Source organism: Dromaius novaehollandiae, chromosome 3, assembly GCF_036370855.1.
Source record: "Dromaius novaehollandiae isolate bDroNov1 chromosome 3, bDroNov1.hap1, whole genome shotgun sequence".
Lineage (NCBI taxonomy): Eukaryota > Metazoa > Chordata > Aves > Casuariiformes > Dromaiidae > Dromaius > Dromaius novaehollandiae.
In genome coordinates, this window is record NC_088100.1 from 69,559,337 (window position 1) to 69,579,446 (window position 20,110).

Below are 20,110 nucleotides of genomic sequence, written 5' to 3' on the forward strand. Positions count from 1 at the left end.
CTGAACTAAGAAAAAAAAATCTGACCTTTTTGTAAAAATTACTCTTAAAGAAACTACTATATATGCTTAATTCAGATGCTAATTCTGATGTGGCTAAGCACAAACATGCTGTGATCCAAAGTTTACAAAGTGCAGGGGAGTGAAAAGTAGTTGGCTAATAGCAAATTCGAAAGCAGCAATAAAAGGGTGCTCAAAGTAACCTTTTAAACTTGTTTTCAGCCTACAATATATACACTGCCATTTACAACAAAAAATTTAGTGAATAATCTGTCATTATCGGCCTTGGGTTACATACTTTTCAGATAGATAATTGTGCACACTGAGATCTTGCAAGACATGTTCTCACATAAAACAGTTGGGTCAGAGATTTTTCTGTGCAATTCATGACAGATATTTTCATCCCAAGCATTATACCAACAAAACCCCAAATGCTTTATAGTCCTAACCCCCTTGCATATCACTCCAGGAAACATTTCATCATGACAAAATTGCTGACAGCCAAATACTGCAGCCAATCCTAGTCCTGCCAATGAAGGACTGGCTCCCAGCAATACATATTTCAAAGCTCTGTGTAGCCTAAATTTAAACACCTCTTGGAGACAGGGCACCTATCATTTCCCTGAAAAAAATCTCTACTACTTAGGAGATCTGACTGTGAAAATGTTCTTCCTGATACTTAGATTAAATTTACAACTTCCAATTTTAACCATTCATAATCCCTTGCAGTATCTTAAGTAATAACCCCTTCTGCATAAGGTTTATAGCTTTCAAATATTCAGATGTTATCCCTCTTCCCATTGTCATTAAGCTAAACTATCCCAAGTACACATCTTAACTTACTCCACTTAAGTCAGACGTAACTGTCCGAGTTCTTCCACAAACTCCCTCCAAAATATACACAATTTCCTAAAAACCATAATTGTTTAGACTACTGTGAACTGCCTGATAGGTATCATAACTTCCTACTATGAACTGCCTGATAGGTATCATAACTTCCTAAAGCTGCAGTGCCCACACCTGAATGCAATAGTCCAGGATGCAGTCCTGCAGCATCTAAGATGGACAAGAAGCACTATGCCTCGATTTCTAAACCTCGATTCCCAGCAGTAAGTTTCTGCTTCTGTAAGACACACGTTTACCACGTGGGGATACTCTATGCCTACAGGCACCACGGTCACCCCTGGCTCCCCTCTGCTGCTGGTGCTGTGCCCTTCCCTCTCCCCTTCCCCACTCCTCTTGCAGGGGAAGGGCCTCAATGGCCTCCCAACTACTCCAAATTCCAGCCACAGCCCCCAAATTCAGCCCCGCACCTGAAACACTTGGATGATCTGAGCATCTGCAGTGCATCTTGAATTACTTACAAATACTGATCTTATTCCTCACCTCTCCCCTTCAGCATCATCTTGGGCTGCTTTTTAAGAATGCTTGTTAGACCACTTGAGACCACGAAAAGGTCCCTCCTGCCTCTCCCCTGCCCTTCTCCAAGCCTGTCTGGGCAGGCTGAACCTGCCCAGCCCCACTCCTGCGCACGCAGATCACCAGCCCAACCATTTCCCCATCTCTGAGAAAGCCATAGCATAACTTCCCAGCTGCCCTTGGCCATGTCCAAATCACCACTTGCTGGTAACCATATCGAATCGCTCTGACATCCCTTTGATGTTTGCACACAGAGCGCAATCAGTGATGACCGCCGAGGTCACGCCAAAAGGCTCTCTTGAAACGTATTCTGCAACGCTCATTGACGCCGCAAAATTAGCAAGATCTTTTCCATTACCAGAGGTAACGGACAAAATCCAAGGCAACAAAAGAATCTGTGGCTTTAAAATATGCTACTCAAAATATCTGCTGATGGTCATAAGACAGAGAAGGAATAAGCCAAAAAACTGCATGATGTAGTCAGTTGGCAATCGGAGCAATCACATACAAAATGAAATGTGTTCAGCACTGTTAAAAACAGGGCTGTGAGAAATTGTGTGTTCTCCATATAAAGATCCAATACTTTTCAATTAGCTAGCACGATATAAAGCACTTAACATTTAGAATTTTATTTTAAAATTTTAATTATGAAAAAATTTACAATATTTCTTAAGAATGCTAATTCTGTGTACGCACAAGTCTTTATTTTACAATTTTTTAGCCAATCTAAATGAGAAATAAGAATTTTTAAATTTTCCACGTAAAGAGTCAACTACCTCTTTTAACTGAGAGTCAGAAAACTGTAACTGAAAATTACTAACCTCGACATACTCATTATAGACAAACCCTGAATCCAGTTAAACACAGCTTTAACAGGATTAAAGTGGCATGCATGATGATGTATGCAAACCTGGTATGTAAGAAAAGCAGAAAAAAGTGTGGATCAATCTGCAGACTACTGACAAAAAAAAAAAAAAAAAAAAAAAAAAAAAAAAAAAAGCTTGGGGAACAGCAGTAGCTCAGTATCTGAGTTGCATACCCACCCTTAACAGTTGCACTCTTCATTGCTGGAGCTACAGATGCTGCTGCAACTGCTCCACCACAGGAACAGTAAAGTCAGTCTATACAGTCTTAAGCATGTGAACATGCTGATGCCCCCTCCTCACTCCACGAGCCTGACACACAGAATTATCTGCTTGCCGACATCTTCATTCTCAATGTGCCAGCTGAAAAGGTGGCACGTTCGGTCATCTCAGACTTCGCACACAACACCCTCTCAGCACAACTGTCGGACTGAATAGGGCAGAGGCATGGCGCAGGACAGTGCAGCGGGCAGCCAGAAGTGCCAGCTGTGGACTTTCTGATAACGACTCGCCATCACCTTCAAGACTGTAGAAGGTCAGGGCGCACCCCACCACTAACTGGCGATATCACTCCTCAGCCATAGTCCAAAACCTGCAATTTCAACCAAGCTTCTACCAGAAGGAAGCAAGCAATGAACACTGCACTACCTACTTCTTGAAGAGACGTTTTGCAGTCTGGCAGCTGCTTTCACATTTTTAACAGGAAGAACATTCACTCATGCTCAAAGTTCTTCAACTTGTAAGTGTACTCTGTTGTCTGTCACAGCTAGAAAAATTGCATGTACAGGTAAGTACCATCCAGGCTAAGTTTCATGGTCTCTAAGTCCTTCAGTGAACATCAGAATCACTGAGCATGAGATTTTTTGCTGATCAGATGCCACTGGCTACATATCTAAGGAGGCTCAGGAGGGTAAATTATTTTTTCCCAAGTCAATAGTAAATTGGCTTCCTAAATTGTCTCCAGATCCTTTCCGGACAGCAGAATGGAAATAATTAGAGGTGGTTGGAAAATGGAATTTTTGTCCTGCGGGGAAAGTCTGATAGTTCTATAATTTTCACCCTGATGCTGGCTAAGGTGTAAAGGCCTTGAAATATTTAGCAAAGCAAAATATTCCAAGGTATTTTGATACATTGAAACAGCATCATCAAAACATTTTGACCTATTTTGCTGTAAGACAACAAGTCAAAGAGAAAGGATTTTGAATTCAATTATCGCTGTGCCAGCTAGGGGAGGATGGACAAGAGATACAAGAACTGACAACTGTTATAAAATACAAGCGCTCCTCAGTGACTAGGGACAGGCAATGAGAGGACGTAGCAGAGGCAGAGAAACAGGAGGAGAAAGGAACAGGCCACATGAACCACTACAGTATTTGAAAAAGATTCACAGCACCAAGAAAAGGCCATTGGCCACCACTGCACTGGTGGGCACTTGTATGCGGGCGGGAAGGTACCTGGGCCTGTGACCACGCCAGGGAGCTCGAAGCATCGCATGAAGGGCATTGTCCAGACTGACAGTGAACTACCACCTCCCACTTACAGCAGTGCTGGGCAGCCCCCCAGCCTTGGCTGGGTGCTTCCACCACCTTCCCCAAAATCCATGCTCAAAGCTTGGGAGGAAACCAGGCCACCACTGCAACTCATCATCAAAGAAAGCTGCTCTCTTCTGGCAAAGGAGACAACTGAAATCACACACCTAGAGGGTGAGAATAGGGGGAAAGCTGTTTTTGCCTGAGAAAAGCTGATGGAGGGCGAGGGCTGCCTTCACACCCAATGTCACATGGCACAGATGGAGCTCTCTGCCAGAGAGGGAGGCAGCTCAGACACCCAGATCATCTGCCTCGTGACTTCCTTTCAGATAGAGCAAACTAAGGCTGTAGCCCCTTCACACATACTTGAATACATACAAACATTTTTGTAAGAACTGTTAAGTGTTAATACTAGCATCTGTACATATTGTGCATCTCTGCTGCCTGTGGTCAGGACCTTCACGTGCATGCAATATCCCTGCCTCACGCAACTCGTGCAAGAATAAGCCATCCCTTATGTGGCACTGCTGTGTGGCATCCACACAGACACGAGTTCACACTAACTATTTAGTTTCTTCCCTGAGATTCTTCCTCCCTCCATAAGGCCATGCAGCAGTCACTGGTACTGGCAGGACAAACCGTCCTCCTCCTTCTGCCGCTGCTTTGGGTTTGAGATGGGAGGAAAGAGGGAATTACATCACCATCCCTTTGTTCAGCTTCTGAAGACAAATATAAACAACACGTTCTGGAGGTTTGGGCAGTGGGACCCCAAACTTTTAAAACAAACCTTTGTTTCAGATAGCCAACTACTTCCTGAAAACCACGAAGTCAACTGCATCCCTAACTTGTACCGCCGCTTACATTACAGAGCGCAGGCAAGGCTCGCCCGTCATCCATGTACACACTGCCCTCTCCGCTGACAGCAGCCCCAGAGGGGGGCCTGGGAGCCCAGACGTTGTGGAGAAATCTTTAGAGAATTGACGTGCAACGGTTGTACACGAACAGTGAATAAAACATAAGGGAGGGGACTCATGCTCAACACGTTTAGGCAAAGGAAGAAATGGTACATCCAGGCAAAGGAAGAAATGGTACATCCAGGCAAAGGAAGAAATGGTACATCCCGCCGTCACTTCACAAATAAATTTTAATTCTTAATAAATTGAAAAAAGAAAAGTAATGGTGAGGCAGAGGGAGACAGGAATCGGAGATATACAGCTGAACCACATAACATTCTCCATCCTCACGCCTAGGCAGGCGTGCCCCCTCCTTGTGCTCCCCCCCATGCACGACAGCACTGGGACCGTGAATGCCATGCTGGGGCACTTACTACTGTCACAGGTTCTTTCTGAGCAGATCACAGACATCTCCTTGATTGTTTTCCAAGTGGTCTTTTCTGCTATCTAACCAGAGACATGGATATGCTTTTGAACCAAGAATCTAGAACTCACAGTCAAGTAATGCCCTTTTCCCTGACACCTTGGAGGTGGCACCTTCTCCAAGTAGCACAAAGTAGGATCCCCGACAGGAAAATGTCTAATGCCATCACTCAGTTATGGGTTTTCTCTTTAGCTGACAAAACCACAGAAAACCTGAGCAAATATGAATTCTACATCATCTGATTTTTGCCTTCAACGAGTGCCTAGTATTCCTGAAGATGACAACATCTTCGTCTGCAACTTGCTGCTGAAACACCTTTCTCTGCATGCAGCATTTCAGAGTGTAATGGAGGAGCAATCCTTGGCTCTTCCCTTCCTTCTTCCAGGGGTCTGGCAACCATTCTCAGAGGTATATACATGCATACGCTGCCCAGGCACACCTGAAGCAGACAGAGACCATAGTATGAAACTACTAGATGCGGACACCAGCAAAAATGCTTCTACCTTTGCACCTTCCTCAAAAACTTTCTCAAGACAGGCCAAGGTAGCAGGAGAAACATGGGAGCCCTCAAAGTCCACCTGTCTTTCTAACATTTCATCCTTCTATCCACCAGCACAAGCACAACAGGATGTGTGAGCCCATCTCTCTGTGCAACAACAGGCAGATTCTCAAAGGTACTGCAGGAGGCATGCAGCCTTGGTCTTTTTTTTTTTTTTTTTTTTTTTTTTAAAGACAAACCACAAACACACTCACGGAGGGCAGCATAGCGGTTACTAACTGAAAAAAGATGCTGCCACTGTTTCTCACCCAGAAGATATAGCAGACACACAGCCACCTGGCCATCAGCCTAAACATCAGTGCTCTGAGGTCATTTACTTACTTGTACTATTGTAAAACAGGCTGCAGCGCTACATACATATGGCAGACACAAAAACATGGCAGTTAGAGATCCACCACATTGAACCAGCTGCCTGGTTCATACCTCCATGTCAAAAAGAAGTACATGCACGTCAGGCACCATCAAGGCCATACTGCTAACTGCAGCCTGCCGTTATATTTTGTGCCCACAATATGTGCATCACTACACTCTGTGGAACCCGGCTTGTGGATTTTGCTGACAGCCAAAGTCATGATTTTCTGTTGCATACTTACAGAAAATTTATTCACCCTAATTTAGTGGGGCTGACTAAAAATCAAACTTTTGCCACTGCCTGTAAAGGTAGGTAGGCCAGCAAGGTTAGCCTGTTTGCTTTTGTCTCAAGCCACTTTCTCGTGTTACCAACCTTCATTCCAGTAGTTCACCACATCTGTGCCCCCAGCTTGGGGAGAAGGGAAGGAGGAAAGCCCAGGCTACCCAGTATCTCCAAAGCTGGCAAGTGCCACTTCTCAACCAAGCTCAACTCTGAAACCTCGACAGACCGGTGAGGATGCTGTTTCTAGACAGTAAAGTCTGATGCTCAGAGGCAATAAGGGAGCATTAATTTCTTCACTCAGTGTCCACACTAAGGTCTCATCCCACGGAAAACAGACAGTAGCTCCTCATCCTCCATACTGGACAGCCCTGAGCAACAGCCACATCCTTTCCAAAAGTAGAGCAGCATAAAGTTTTTATCAAAAGCACATTAGACTGAGATTAGACATTTAGACAGAGATTTTTATCTCTGCACATTCGACTGATACAATTCAGGCTCTAAAACAAAAGAAAACTCAAAGTCTTACATAAAATTAGTCTATACTAATAAAAATGAGGAGGAAAATGAGGAAGTTTCTTCATCTTTACCAGGGACACTCTGCTCAAGAAAATACTTCTTTGTAAAGGAGTAGCTTGCCCCGAGGATCGGGTCCCATGAACTCAGGTCAGGTCCGGAGAAAGGGTTGCAGACACAGAAGGAAGCCATCGCACCAAAGTTCAAAAGCTGTGCCTCTCCTACCCATGCCACTTGGAAACACTGCTTCTAAGCGGCTTTATATCGAAGACTGATGACTCTTTGGCTATAAAGTCCAAAAAAGTTTGGTGAAGAAACTGAAACACTACCAGAAAAAGATCTCTTTTGGGCGTTTTAGACTCAGATGGCCACCAAATCAGAAATTAATTGCTTCTTCTTCCTCTTTGACTATTTCTCAATAGTAGGGCAAGCCTTGCAAGGTAAAAATCAATTAAAAAACTGTTTTTCAAAGGCTGTCAAAGAGAGACAAGATATTAAATAATGCCAGTTTCCTTTCATCAAAGATGCAGATTCACAGGCTATGTATATAGATTATGATACGGACATGTTCAAACTTGGTCTAAACAGACACAAGCAACTTCTGCCCACACTCAGAGATAACCAAAAGCCTTCTGAACACTTAGCGTGGCTCAGAGCCAAACCAATAAGCTCTGCTGAGAGCAGGCACATCACCTTTAGCCCTATGCCATTAGCTTGGGTTCAGCAGCATGCTGGCAGTGTTCACAGGGCCTCGTGCCGGTTCAGAGCCCAGGCAGAGCTGGTTCATGTCCGCCTAAACCGTAATGCACTGACAGACCCATAGTCACACTCACATCTTCAGCTTCAAGCCTCAGCTTAGGTCTTGCTTCCATTCATGCCAATCATTTGCATTATTGATCTAACAAAAAATATCTTAGGACAGTTTTCAATTCATGCACATACCACACAGAAACAAAGCTTTCCACATCAAGTTAATGAAAAGTGCTGAAACAAGAGTCTAACTGTACTAATATATTTGGCTTCGACTTTGAATTACATTGTTTTACAGTAACTTTTCTACTGAAAATTGGGAATTTACACATTCCCACAAAAGTTCTTAAAGAAAACAGCATTTTTATTTCAAGTGAAATACTTCCAACAACCCTCCGAACAGTGTGTCTGTTTAGTTGGCTGGGGGCAGGGGAGCAGGAGGAAGGGGAAGAGCAGAATTATACTGTGTTTATAGCAGGTATAGCTGCCAGGCTTCTAGCCAGTTTTAAGATTTGCAGACTTTGAAAGTTCTTGTGTCTGGTCTTTGACTCAAAAATGACATCTCTACAGACAGACAGAGGGGTATGGGACTGTAAAACCAAAACATATTTTCTTAACACCGCTCCAGAAATATCCTCTCCTAAACATGTAACAGATGCATGTTCCTCATTAAAAAAGTGTTGCTATACATTATGTCTTGGCTGGAGACAGATTCTGGCACAGCCTGATACACTGTGGACATATAATTCATGTGTATACTATGCGAACTCTGTACCTTGCTTCTCAATCTGCTGATTTCCTATTGTGGAACTTGGGCCATTAAAACGGGAGCGAAGGGAGAAAGCACACAAACCTGGAATACCAGTGTGGGGCTGATACTTCAACTGTGAAAACAACCATTCAGAGCTTTTGAACATACTCTTCCCAACACAGTCCCCAGGCATCCAGCACTTATTTCCATATGTGTTGTGAACTGGAAAAGCAGGGCCGATTCCAACTACCTTTCTTTGAAAGGAAAAAGAAATCATCACTTCGTGGTGTCTGCTTCATTCCCAGAGTCGTCTCTCTCCTTTTGTTAAAATTTAACTTTTGGTTTCATGGAAAGGTATGTCCTAATGATGAATTACAATATTTTTTGGCTGATTACTGCTTAAAACCATCCCATGCTAAGCATAACTTTGTAATCCATAGGGAGACCCTCAGTTTTATTCCTTGCCTGGTATTCAGACTTCCATTTAATTACTGGTTACGTAGATTTATAGGCAGATTTGCTAAAAACAGTGACTCTCTGTGTGCAGACAATAACCTTTTGATGAGTATGGTAGTAAAACTGAAATTCCTATGTAAACAGGACCAAATTTTAAAAGTAGCTGGTGCAGCTCTATAATGAAATTGGCAGCACTGTGTGGGTACTTTGTCTTAGAGAATGCTAAATGGTGCATAGCCAGCATTTGCTCCATAAACTGTCAAATAAGAGAACCACAACTGTTCAGCAATTTGTTTTTCTAATGTAATTCTCGGCTATGGGAAATGTCTTTTCCATGGCCAAATGCAGAAGCTGTCATGATCCAAGAGAAACACAAGGGAGAAAGATTATGTCTAAGAGGGTGTCTCCCAGCAGACAAAAAAGGTGAAGGAAAATGTTTCTTAAAGATCCAGGTTCAGTAGTGTTATGAAAAACTACAATGCTCAGGAAAAAATTACTTTAAAGATGCCATCATTAATTTTCAAGCATCAATAACACTACTGTAATAGCTAAATCTTTCTTTTCCTTCATTAGACAATAGTGATTAAATTTTGCCTACTTTAATGGGAAGGATAAACAACAACACTTACACTGATCTGGTAGCTTTCATCTGAGGACCTTCTACTATATTACAAAATGGATATCACCTTCAAAAGGTAGACAAAACCTTTGATTATTGAAGAAACAAACACTCCACAAGTTAAGTAACTGGTAACTGAGCTACCTCACAGCAAATAAAGCAGTACAGGAAAACTGCTTCCAAGTTTCCTATTTTGCTCTATATTCCTTTTGTCATTTCAGTGCAATTTTATACCTTTCGTCAGTACCGAAAAGCAACAAAAACACTGGTTTTGTTCATAACAGTATTGTTTAGAGAGCTAAGTAAAAAAGTAAAGTCTTCACTACTGATGAAAGGGTGCACCTGCTTTAGATTTTAAAAGCAACCGATAGGGACCGACTCTTTCACATAGATGCTGTGATGAAGTCTCTCTCTCAATAATGGAAAAAGCAGCACAGCCCTCCTTTTTTCTACTTCTTCTTGGACTAGACAAAGAGAAAGAAAGAACGAACGAAAGAAAATACAGATTTCATCATCTGAATGCAAACCTCATCTGACCTGGTCCTTAGGAAGATGCATTGCATTTAAGTACTTGGGATAGCTGTTAGGAGGCTGATTCTGAAGAAGTGATCAGATACACAATATTTTTACTGGGGTTCAGGTGTCCACAGTACCCAATGAAATAATCAAAGCAAGCCTCGGCAGACTGCAAGGCTCCTCTGTACATGTAGGTACTTTCCAATAGTGCAATTGTAGCTGTTAGTCAGGCCTTGCTGCCCTCTATTGCATGTTTTCAAGTGTTTCATAATGTAACTGTTATTTGCCCTGTCCCCTACCATTTCCCTACCTGCTGCCAGACTAGGACCTCCTTGTCCATAGCACCAGCATAGGTAGGACTGAAGTACTGTATGGGATTTGATAGCTATTAGCAATAATATATCAGTTGTAACAAATCAACTCACCAAGACGGAAATGCCAACACACGTCAGTAGCCTACAGCATGACTGCTGAGAATCAAAGTTCACATCATTTTATGTCCTTGAAACATCAACACAATGGTGAATTTAAAGTAATACTTCTATCACTCTGTCAGCAATAAGAAGAATCTCAATAATCTTAGTAATGCGGTGTGGATCTTGACCTCGTCTGGGACAAATAAATTTAAGTCACTCATGCACTGAAAACCATAAGCCTGCACAGTAATTACAAAAAATAAAAATTGAAAACATGATATGACATACAAAAGCCCTCAGTATTCTGAGTATTGTGCAGATATTTCCCCATATTGCTGTTAACTACCAGACGGTGATACAACTTAAAAATTATCCTCTCATCCCATGAGACCAACTGCACTTAGTTAAGACAAAAGTTTTTAATTATATCAACAAAAATGATGTTCTTGCTAAAGAGAAGAGAGCAGGGGAGGGGAAAAGATTCGCAGCAAGACCATGATCACCAGGCCACGAAAACTTGGAGGAAGAGGGATTCAACAACAAAACAGTAATTATATACTGCTAAAAAACCTACTTTATAGTCATTTAAAATAATTCAGCTTTGCAGGTGCTACTTGTGTTTTGTGATAATGAAAAAGTATAATAGCACTTAACACTATTTAATATTTTTCCATATACAAAGAATTTTGTAGGAATAGTATGTCAAATGGGGATCTCAGTTGTGTGGATAAATAGCTACACTGAAACCACTATCGTTAGATGACACTGATTTATTTCATTAGAGAAATAAATCAACAACAAGCAACCTATTTATTTCATCATCAGTTTCTGTGCTTTAGCAGCAGTATCATCAGAACTGGAGCTTCAGGCCTTGCGTACAAATGCAATGCAGTGAGAACAGAGAACGTATTCTTCCTACAAAAACTGACCTAAATGTTAAGAATGAAAGCATTAAAAGCTAGAAAAATTCACTGGACTTTCAGTTACAAGGTGCCGCTGCTTGCATGTATAGAGCAGCCTAGAAATTTTCTCCCTTTTTTTGGCACTTTCCTCCAAAGCTGATGGTGAGTTCAAGATAACAGGAAGAATAAAAAGCAAGGGCAGGCATCTCTCATATATCCTATTCTACTGTCTTCTACCAGATAGTGGAATACAATAGGCAACTGGAGGGGAATATACAGTCGGCAATACCTTTATTTGGTAAGGGGAAATAAAAGCTCACGAAAAAGGAATCCATTCTAGCCTTATCTCGCAATTGCTCCTGCTGAGGAGCAGGATGGAGGTGAACATCAGACTGCACACAGCTTGAATGGTAGAAGCACAAGGATCAAACTAATGAGACCCCACGTACCACAAAGAAAATGATTTTAGAAAACTAACGTTCTCAGCAAGTCAAACCCACCACAGACATGTATTCATTGGCGATTTCAACTTAATTATTTTAGTCTGAAATTGCTAAACCTAATCAATGTATTACATATCTGAAAACCTGTACATCTTTAAGCAAAATTTAATAAAGGGAATATATATATTTTAGTCCAAATAAGACATTCCTGTTGGTTTAAAACCACAGAAGAGAATTTAAATAACTTTAACAGTTTCTCAAATCCCTTGTTTTAAACAAGATGCTTTGTAGTCAGTTGGTAAAGCCTGAAAGCATATAATTACTTAACAAGCTTTGTGTTCCAAACAATGGTAACTTAATGGTTCGAGTTTCTCTTCTTTCTGCTGTCATATGTACAATGATCGCACAAGTTAATTATATAGTTGACATTGTCAAGTATCACACACTATTTTGTAAAGTTCTATTGGGAATCATGACAATTATAGGCTAACTATTGGTACCACTACCATGTTAAAGTGTTCTCTCTCTATAACTATATGCAGCTCGCACCTACAGTCAAGACCAACTTTGTACCAGCTGGCCTAAACAAATACTCTGCAACTGGAGTATAGCTACCCCAACGTTAACACCAGATTCAGAACTCAAACCTTTCACAGTAGGCTTGTTTCTTGAACTAAAACGAGAGGTGAATGTTCTTCTATCTTTGTCCAATTCACACAGAGCTGAATTTACTGTTTCCTTTTAAAGGTACTCTATTGAACTTGTAGTGCTTCATAAATGAAACTAATTCTTCATACAGTTAAAGCACATAAGAATGCCTCTTATTCCTGAAGAGAAGATATTTTTAAGAGCATTTTCAAGTGACCGATATCAAAACAAATCAGCGATTTAAATTTTACAGCATTAACTGAAGGAGACATTATGGCATGTAGATATCTAAACTCTTTATGGTATCCCTGCAGAATGCATCTATAAATCTCATTTTTATATTTAGCTAAAATGCACACTGTCTTTAGGATGGTGATGATGCAAACTAAATGATTTAATTAGAATAATATGCTCTGGTCCTTGGCCACTCTCTTGCTATAAAGTAGGAATTTCCTTTGGGCAGGCACAGCACACAAACTAAGTTGCGATTGCTTTTCCCAGCTCCAGCTACAGTCTTACTTCCCATTTCTGCAACGGACCAAAAGGGCCTGCTAACTTCTTGACATATTTCCTTTCCCTACATATTTTCGAACAGTATAAGGAAAACAGAAGCAGTTGTTACCACAATACAGAGTTTAAAATATTAACTAGTAAGGACTATTGAAAAGCATGTACATTTGTATCATCTTCCGTTGTATGTCAAGGATCAAAACCGTAAGACAATTCATCTCCAAAGATTTTTTTTCGTTGTTTCTCTTTGCTTCTCTTTGTTTAAGAGACTTCAAAAATCTCAATCTCTTTTTTTTTCTGAGGAAAGGAAGAAGAAAAAGATGACAGACTTTATCATCATCTCAAATTATCTCAAAATTTGTATTTTGTAAAGATTGGCTTCTCTAAAGACAATCAGAAATAAACACTTTTTTATTATTACAATAGAAAACTATTTTTTATACAAACTTTCCTCTACAATGCCTAAATATGTGAGAGTGACAAATTCACCTTATTTGACTTCCAAAAAGTAGAAAGGAAGGAAAATAAGTAGCAAGAACAGTCAATCTTTGATTTCTCTTGCTTTTAGTTTCTGTTAACAATACAGAGAAAGGAATTTGTTTACAACATACAAGAAAAGGTTCCTGACTTCAATGAGCAACAAATTTTTGCAATTGACTTTGGTAGAGTCCCAATTAATATCCTTAAAGAGAATATTTGTCTTCTCAATCCTAACTGAAGATAATAAGTTCACTTCTAAATGCATACTAGAGACATTTGACTAAAACTATTTTCCTCCAGGCAAAAAGTAAACATCTATAAACATTTTACACTAACATTACAAAGCAAAACACAGACTACGCACTATTAACATGCACTTTTTCTTCTTAGCATTTATAAGAAACAGGCAGAGATACACACCACAAGGCTGGGATCCAATCAGACACAGTAAGGCCCTGTCTAGACAGGCACAAGTTATCACAATCAGTTAACATGGTTGAAAAACTCCATTAAGATGCAGGCCAGCAAGGATGAAACCACCTTAGCAAACCACACAGCAGAACGAGGCAACAAGACAGCCAAGAGGGCTGCTGAGACTTTCTCCCATCACTTACAAAAGGATGGCAATGACATGAGTAGCGGATGGGCAGCTGCAGCTCAGTTGCATTAAGCTCCTGTGATTGAGAACAATAAAATTAAAAAAGAAAAAAGCAAAGCCAAAAGAAATCACACCCTAGCAAGCTCACTCCTTCAAAATCAAGGCTCTCTTTGATCATTTGTACACTTTATGTGACAGCAGGGCATAATTAATCAGTCAAATTTGACAAACTATAGATGCATGTACAGTAAGGCTATTATGTAACTCTGCAGCTCTTAAACCCAAATACAGTGGCAACATAATACAGTTAAAGAAGCTCACATGCAAAGAGGTGGCAGCCTATTATTTTATGATGCCGAGTACAAACACAAGCTGACCTGGTACCAGCAGTAAGATACTGAGTGCCCGCAAAAAAAATACATTGTTTACTCATCTGTTAAGCACCTGATGAGGGTTTTATTCTCACGCTTCATTCCACTAGCATTAGGCCATTTTTGTTTGCCGAAAAACACAGCTTTCCTGGAGTTCTGGATATAAGCGCATATATCCTAAAAATATGAAACCCTGTGCAAGAAAAAAAAAGAAAAAGATTCCTAAACCAACCACAAGAGGAATGAAAAAATAAAAATGAGTGACTAGCATTACATCTAATGCAAAGCAAACTTACTTCCTTTGCTATAATCTTCTGCATGATCTCAAAACTTTTAAGGCTTCTGAACATCATCTATTTCCTTTGCAAAATGCATACCACAGCATATTTGATTCATGGTAAATGTGATAAAACAATCAGAAAAACACATGCAGTCTATTTATTACTCTTATTTTATTACTTTTTCATAAAATTGATTTTAAAATGAACAAAGAAATGGAGAATTCTAAAGAGAGAAAGGAGGAAATAAGATTACTTATTAAATCATTATCTCAAAGTCTACAGACAGTAGAAGCACTTCTAAATCCAGACAAGGTAACACTGTACCATGGCCCACAAGAAATAGAGATAAAAAACAGAAGAGTGCTCATACTTTAATTGCCACTGACAAAAAACCTATTTTCAGCTAATGCTATCCCAAGCAATAAACTACAAGCATTACAACTGCTATTAAAGGCCTCACAAACCATTTGCTGAAGAGGAGCAAGCATATACCTCTGCGGTTACACAATACGATACATAAGCTTTTGGGAGGGAGGAGGAAGCCATAAACTATCCACAATCCACCAGGGAAAATCCTTCATCTTTGAATCAAGAACAGCCTCCATAATAAATTCCTTAGCTATTGTATTATATAATCTCATTGCTAGCATTTGTCCAAACTTTTCCAGTGCATTACTTTGAGTCACTGCAATTTAGTTTATAGAGGAAAAACAGTCACACAGAGAAGTTGAAAGTATTTGCAGAAACAGTTGCAGCTTTTATATTCTATTATTATTATGTTATTACTATTCTACTTTCAGAAGCAATACATTTCACTTGGGCACTGTCAGAATCTAACCATTCTCTTTCAATGGCAAGGCAACCCTCTCAGTCTTTAAACTGGTGTTTCACAACAGCCTGAAGGATCCCTATTTGCACGTCCATGTTTCATAAAACACAAGACCTGACTTTAACTCAGCACCACAAATGCTGGCAGACAGAGCTGAAGCAGCTCACTAAAGCATACCGGGTAGAACGGACACTGAGGACAGAGCATCCCCATCACCCTCTGCAGGGAGCTCACGAAAAGCAATTCAGGGCACACAAAGCTGAAGTCTTCAGCAGTGAACTCAGAGTACAAGTGGTAACACCACCAGCCGACTGTGAAATAGCTCCGATCTGGCTAACAGAAGCAGGTTTTGGAAGCATATCTGGCTATTAAAAAAAATAATAATACAGGATTATCATTGGTCATGTATTTCCACCTCCTGCCTTGAGGACGCACTATTACAGGTGTTGAAACAGGAGGAGTCAGTATACTGATGGCCTTCTTGGTTGTGAGAAAAACTAATTTTCAGCCTGATCAGTGACCTGACCTGACTCACCACACAACCAGTAGAGCCAGCGCAAGGGATGGTGTAACAAGCAGGGAAAGGCTGTATTGCCCATCTTTGGCAGGAGTGAGGTCTTCGCTGCCTTATGCTGGAAACCAATTTCTACTTTTCAGCCAGCATCAGGATTGAGAAACACACTCAGCCTATTTCACTTGGTGGATCAGCACCCATTACTGTCACAAGCCCATGTGATAATTACTTATTTCTACATGTGTCATGACAGCCTTTACAACTTCTAACTCACTTTGGTATTAAGCGCTAGACAGACGCACTTTGTAAAGAACAGCGGCTCCCTGCAGGAGCTTACAAACTAATATTCTTTTTATAAAACACTGCACATTCTGCTGCACTACCTATGGTGCTTACTGTTGTCCAAAGCAACAATTATGCAAACACTTGGGCACTTGCTTAATTTTTCTGTTACAACTACTCCATTAAGCTTAATGGAGTAATTTACAAAGGCTCATTTTCACCGGGGGAGGCAAGGCTCCCTAGGTGACACACAGAATCCCTACAACAGGCTGGGGGGCGGGGGGAGGGAGGTGGTTCGGAGTACCTACCGTCACGCTGCAGCTCCACAGGCAGTTTTGGCAGCAATACCAAGATCTGCCAGCTTAAAAAAGCAGCCCTACCTTCCCCACTCCCTCTTTCCTCTTCTCTTACCCCCCAGTGAACTAGATCATGGAAGCGATCCAGGTTAAAATTAAATCTGGGTTTCGCTCAGTTCCTAGATCCAGTTCGCCACAGGGCAACGTAAGGGTTCGTGCCGGCATGAAGGAGGAGAAGAGGCAGAAGTCGGAACAAGCAACCAGGGCAGCACCAAGTTATGCCAGTTTAAACCACTCGAAGTAACACCATACCCTGACACCGTAGTTTCAGCCCCGCTACTCTCAGCTCATCTGACCACTACTGACAGTAAGGAGACAACAGCACTGCTCCCTGTCCCATTCCCACCCGCATCTCCCTGCCCTCTCCTGCCTTGGCCTTGGGGCTCTGCAGCACCCACAGGGACCCTGACCTCAAAAGCTGAAGGGGCAGAGAATTACCAGGCCTTTTGGACTAGGTTAGCTTTTTTGCCACATTAGCTCCCCAAGCTGGCTTTCCTGGGGATCAGACAAACTGGCACAAGAGAGAGGACCTCCAGCTGTCCTAATGCAAGGGCACCTGGAGTAAGAACGTCTGTGTTTCCACTGACTACAGAGAGCCAGTCCTCTCCAGGAGCAGGGGATGCCTCCCACGGGGACTGTTCACAGAAGTAAATGCAAAAACAGAGAAGTTCTTGGAGGACTGAGGCCCAGAACTGTATGTTTCACTTGTGTAAGACACATAAAAGGACATCGCCGTAAAAAGGTCATACAAAATACCAGCTTCTTATTACATCCTTTGCATGTACAAAGATCCCAACAGTTCCAATGGGATTTTCCTGTATAACTTTACTGAAAGCTGATTAAAGAGAATGACCACAGATCTTGGTGTTAAAGTAAATTATTAACTTCATTTCAGTGGGAGTTTGGGGTGTGTACAGAACATTATTACATGGAGCCCAAACAGGGCCAAATGACCCCCTTGGATTTGTGTGCACAGATCCATTCAGAAGTGACAAAAGCCCTGTGGGCATATACAAAGGCAAAATTCACTCCACACTTTAAGGATCTGGTATAATTATCCTCATCAAACCACCTTCATCAGACTCAAAACCACCTTCATGAGCTCAACCTTTTAAAATTGTCATTGCTAACCATGTTATTTCCCTTTCTACCTCACATTTTGAAAGCCCACCCCCAATCATCTTTAAACCAAGATTCACAATAGCAAACCTTTCCTTCTCAGTACAATTTTGATCTGCGGCTTCTCAGACTGCTAAGTCCTGCATTGTAAACAGTACCTGTGACAGAGTAAGGTCTTCAAGTAAATACTCATCAGGAAACACGGCGTGGAAAGACACATGGAGCAGCTGCCTGACCTGCTGAAGGGGCTCTGAGGGAGCCCGGGTGCCCCTGTATCAGCGAGTAGGTCCCCAGCTAAGGGCGGGGGAGCACCCAGGGCAGGGGACAGGGCAGCTGCAGCCACCGCGTTTGTCACCGAGGGCCCCAGCCCAGCCCCCAGGGCCCCGGCCACCGCCGGGGGCTCCCGCTACTCCCTGCCGGGCTCTGGGGCGCGTTTCCGAGCCCAGCCGGCTCCCGGGAACAGGGGGAAGCGAGCGGGCTGCTCCCCCCCGTACGGGGCCGAAAGGCGGCCGCGGCGCCGCAGCTCCCTCGCTGCCACCGCCCGCCGCGGGGCTCCGCCGCCCTGCGCGGGGCGCGGACCCCTGCGCGCCGCGGCCCTTTGTTCGGCGGCCCAAGAGGCCGGAGCGGCCGCCGCCGCCCCGCGGTCCCCGGCAGCCCCGGGGCTGCCCCGGCGGGCGGAGGTGGGCGGGCAGCAGCGCGGAGCGCACGGAGCCCACCGGCGAGACCCCGTCCCGCAGCCGCGGAGCTGCCCAGCCCGCACGGGATGAACAACAGAAAGGAGACTGCAGCGCTCGCTCGCTCGCTCACTCGCTCACACACACACACACACACACACACACACACACACACACACACACACGCTCGCGCTGGGGGCTCGCAGCCCTCCTGCCCCCGCCGGCCGGGCTCCGCCTTACCTCGCCGGCGGGTGCGGAGCGCCGCAGCCCCGAGGACTTTGTCCCTGCGCCCTTCCCGGCGCGGCGCGCCCGGCTCCGTGGCGGCGAAGTTTCTGCCTCCACTTCGCTGCCCGCACCGGCGGCGCCGCTGCCCCGCCCGCCCCTTCCCTCCCTCCCGCCGGGGGTGGTGGCGGCTCGGAGCGTGGCCTGACCCCGCCCCGCGGCTCCTCCGCGCCGCGCCGCGCCGGGCAGGGCGGCACCGCGGAGCGTCCGCACGTCGGGGCTGGGGGAGCCGGGGCGGCCCGGGCGCGGGGCCCCTCGCAGCCGGCAGCTGCGCTTCTCCGCCGGCGGGGCGCCGTCTTGGGCGGCTCACCTGCCCTCGGAGCGCCGGCAAGGGACCGAGGGTCCAGCTGCCTGCCTTCTCGTCCTCCTCCGTTCGCCTGAGCAATGCCCGCTGTGCTTTAACGCTCTCCTTCGTTTATTTGCAAAATTATTGCAAGGTCTGTAGTTACCTAGCTAGTCAGTAAGAGCAGCAGGAGAAATTAAACACAAGAGGAACCTCAAACCCGCGAGGTTTGAAATGGAAGAGAAATCGACCGGGTGAGGTCTTCAAAGGGGGCTGTAAGCAGCAGAATGGGTAAAGAAACGACTCCTGCAACACAGTTGCAATGCTCATAAGCACATAGAGAAAGCTGGTGTAGGACTCTGCCCATAAGCCAAATCATAGGAGCACTGAGCAAGAAGCACACCATCTGCAATTTTCTGCTATGTTCAGTTCTTCTATTGCATTTGTTATTATTATGCTGTGTGAGCATGGCTCATTAGTACACTGTATTACATAACTAATATTTGTTAAGCTGGTAGCCCTGTCATTCTCTCCCCAAGGGAGATACGGGCTTGGGGAAGAGAGGTTTTATTTTTGGGCAGTTGATTAGCAAAAAAAAAGTTTTGATTTGCTTTTGCTTATTGATCTTCAGTTTTAAATATACATATTTATATTTATCTGGACTACCATTCACCCGAGTCCTAATCATACAACAAGATCTCACTGCAATAAGACATTGTAAAACCACGAACAGCCCCTACTCCAGATTGCTTACCTAGCATAATAGGAGAAATGGAAAGGTGCGAGGGGAACAATGTGTATCTAATCAAAAGACTAGATCAAAAATATTCTTTGAATTGGAGAGCAGCATGGCAAACTTTGTGGAGGTCCTTTGTTCCTCAACTAGTTCATGCTGCAGGCCACCCTTAAAGTTTCATCTCCTCCCCAGACAGGCTTTACCCTGTCTGCAGCTAGGTCCATTGTGTCAGAAAGCAAAACTGTGGATGGAAGTGAATCTCTACAGGAGGCCAGCGTGAGAAGCAAAGGACATATGGGATCACGGTAGCCTCGGAGAGTTAGACGATACACTAAAGCATTCTATATTAGTTTGAGGTTTTTGCTAGCTTCATGCCTTCAATTACATTTCTGTATCTAGTGAG

At 43.3% G+C, this 20,110-nt stretch overlaps 1 protein-coding gene across 7 annotated transcripts in view; it reads right to left on the reverse strand.

Moving 5' to 3' along the window:
* TIAM2 (TIAM Rac1 associated GEF 2) overlaps positions 1–18,821 on the reverse strand; it is a 184,353-nt gene extending 165,532 nt beyond the window's left edge. For 4 of the 7 annotated variants that reach the window (XM_064509128.1, XM_064509122.1, XM_064509127.1 and 1 more), the window contains exons 1-4: positions 18,647–18,821; positions 14,425–14,544; positions 13,803–14,056; positions 13,068–13,199 (exon numbers count right to left, since the gene is read on the reverse strand). The gene's annotated coding sequence lies outside the window, so the exon portion shown is untranslated. The remainder of the gene's footprint in view (positions 1–13,067; positions 13,200–13,802; positions 14,057–14,424; positions 14,545–18,646) is intronic. The other 3 variants (XM_064509125.1, XM_026122235.2, XM_064509123.1) reach the window with 3 other exon arrangements.
* Positions 18,822–20,110: the final 1,289 nt, after the last annotated feature.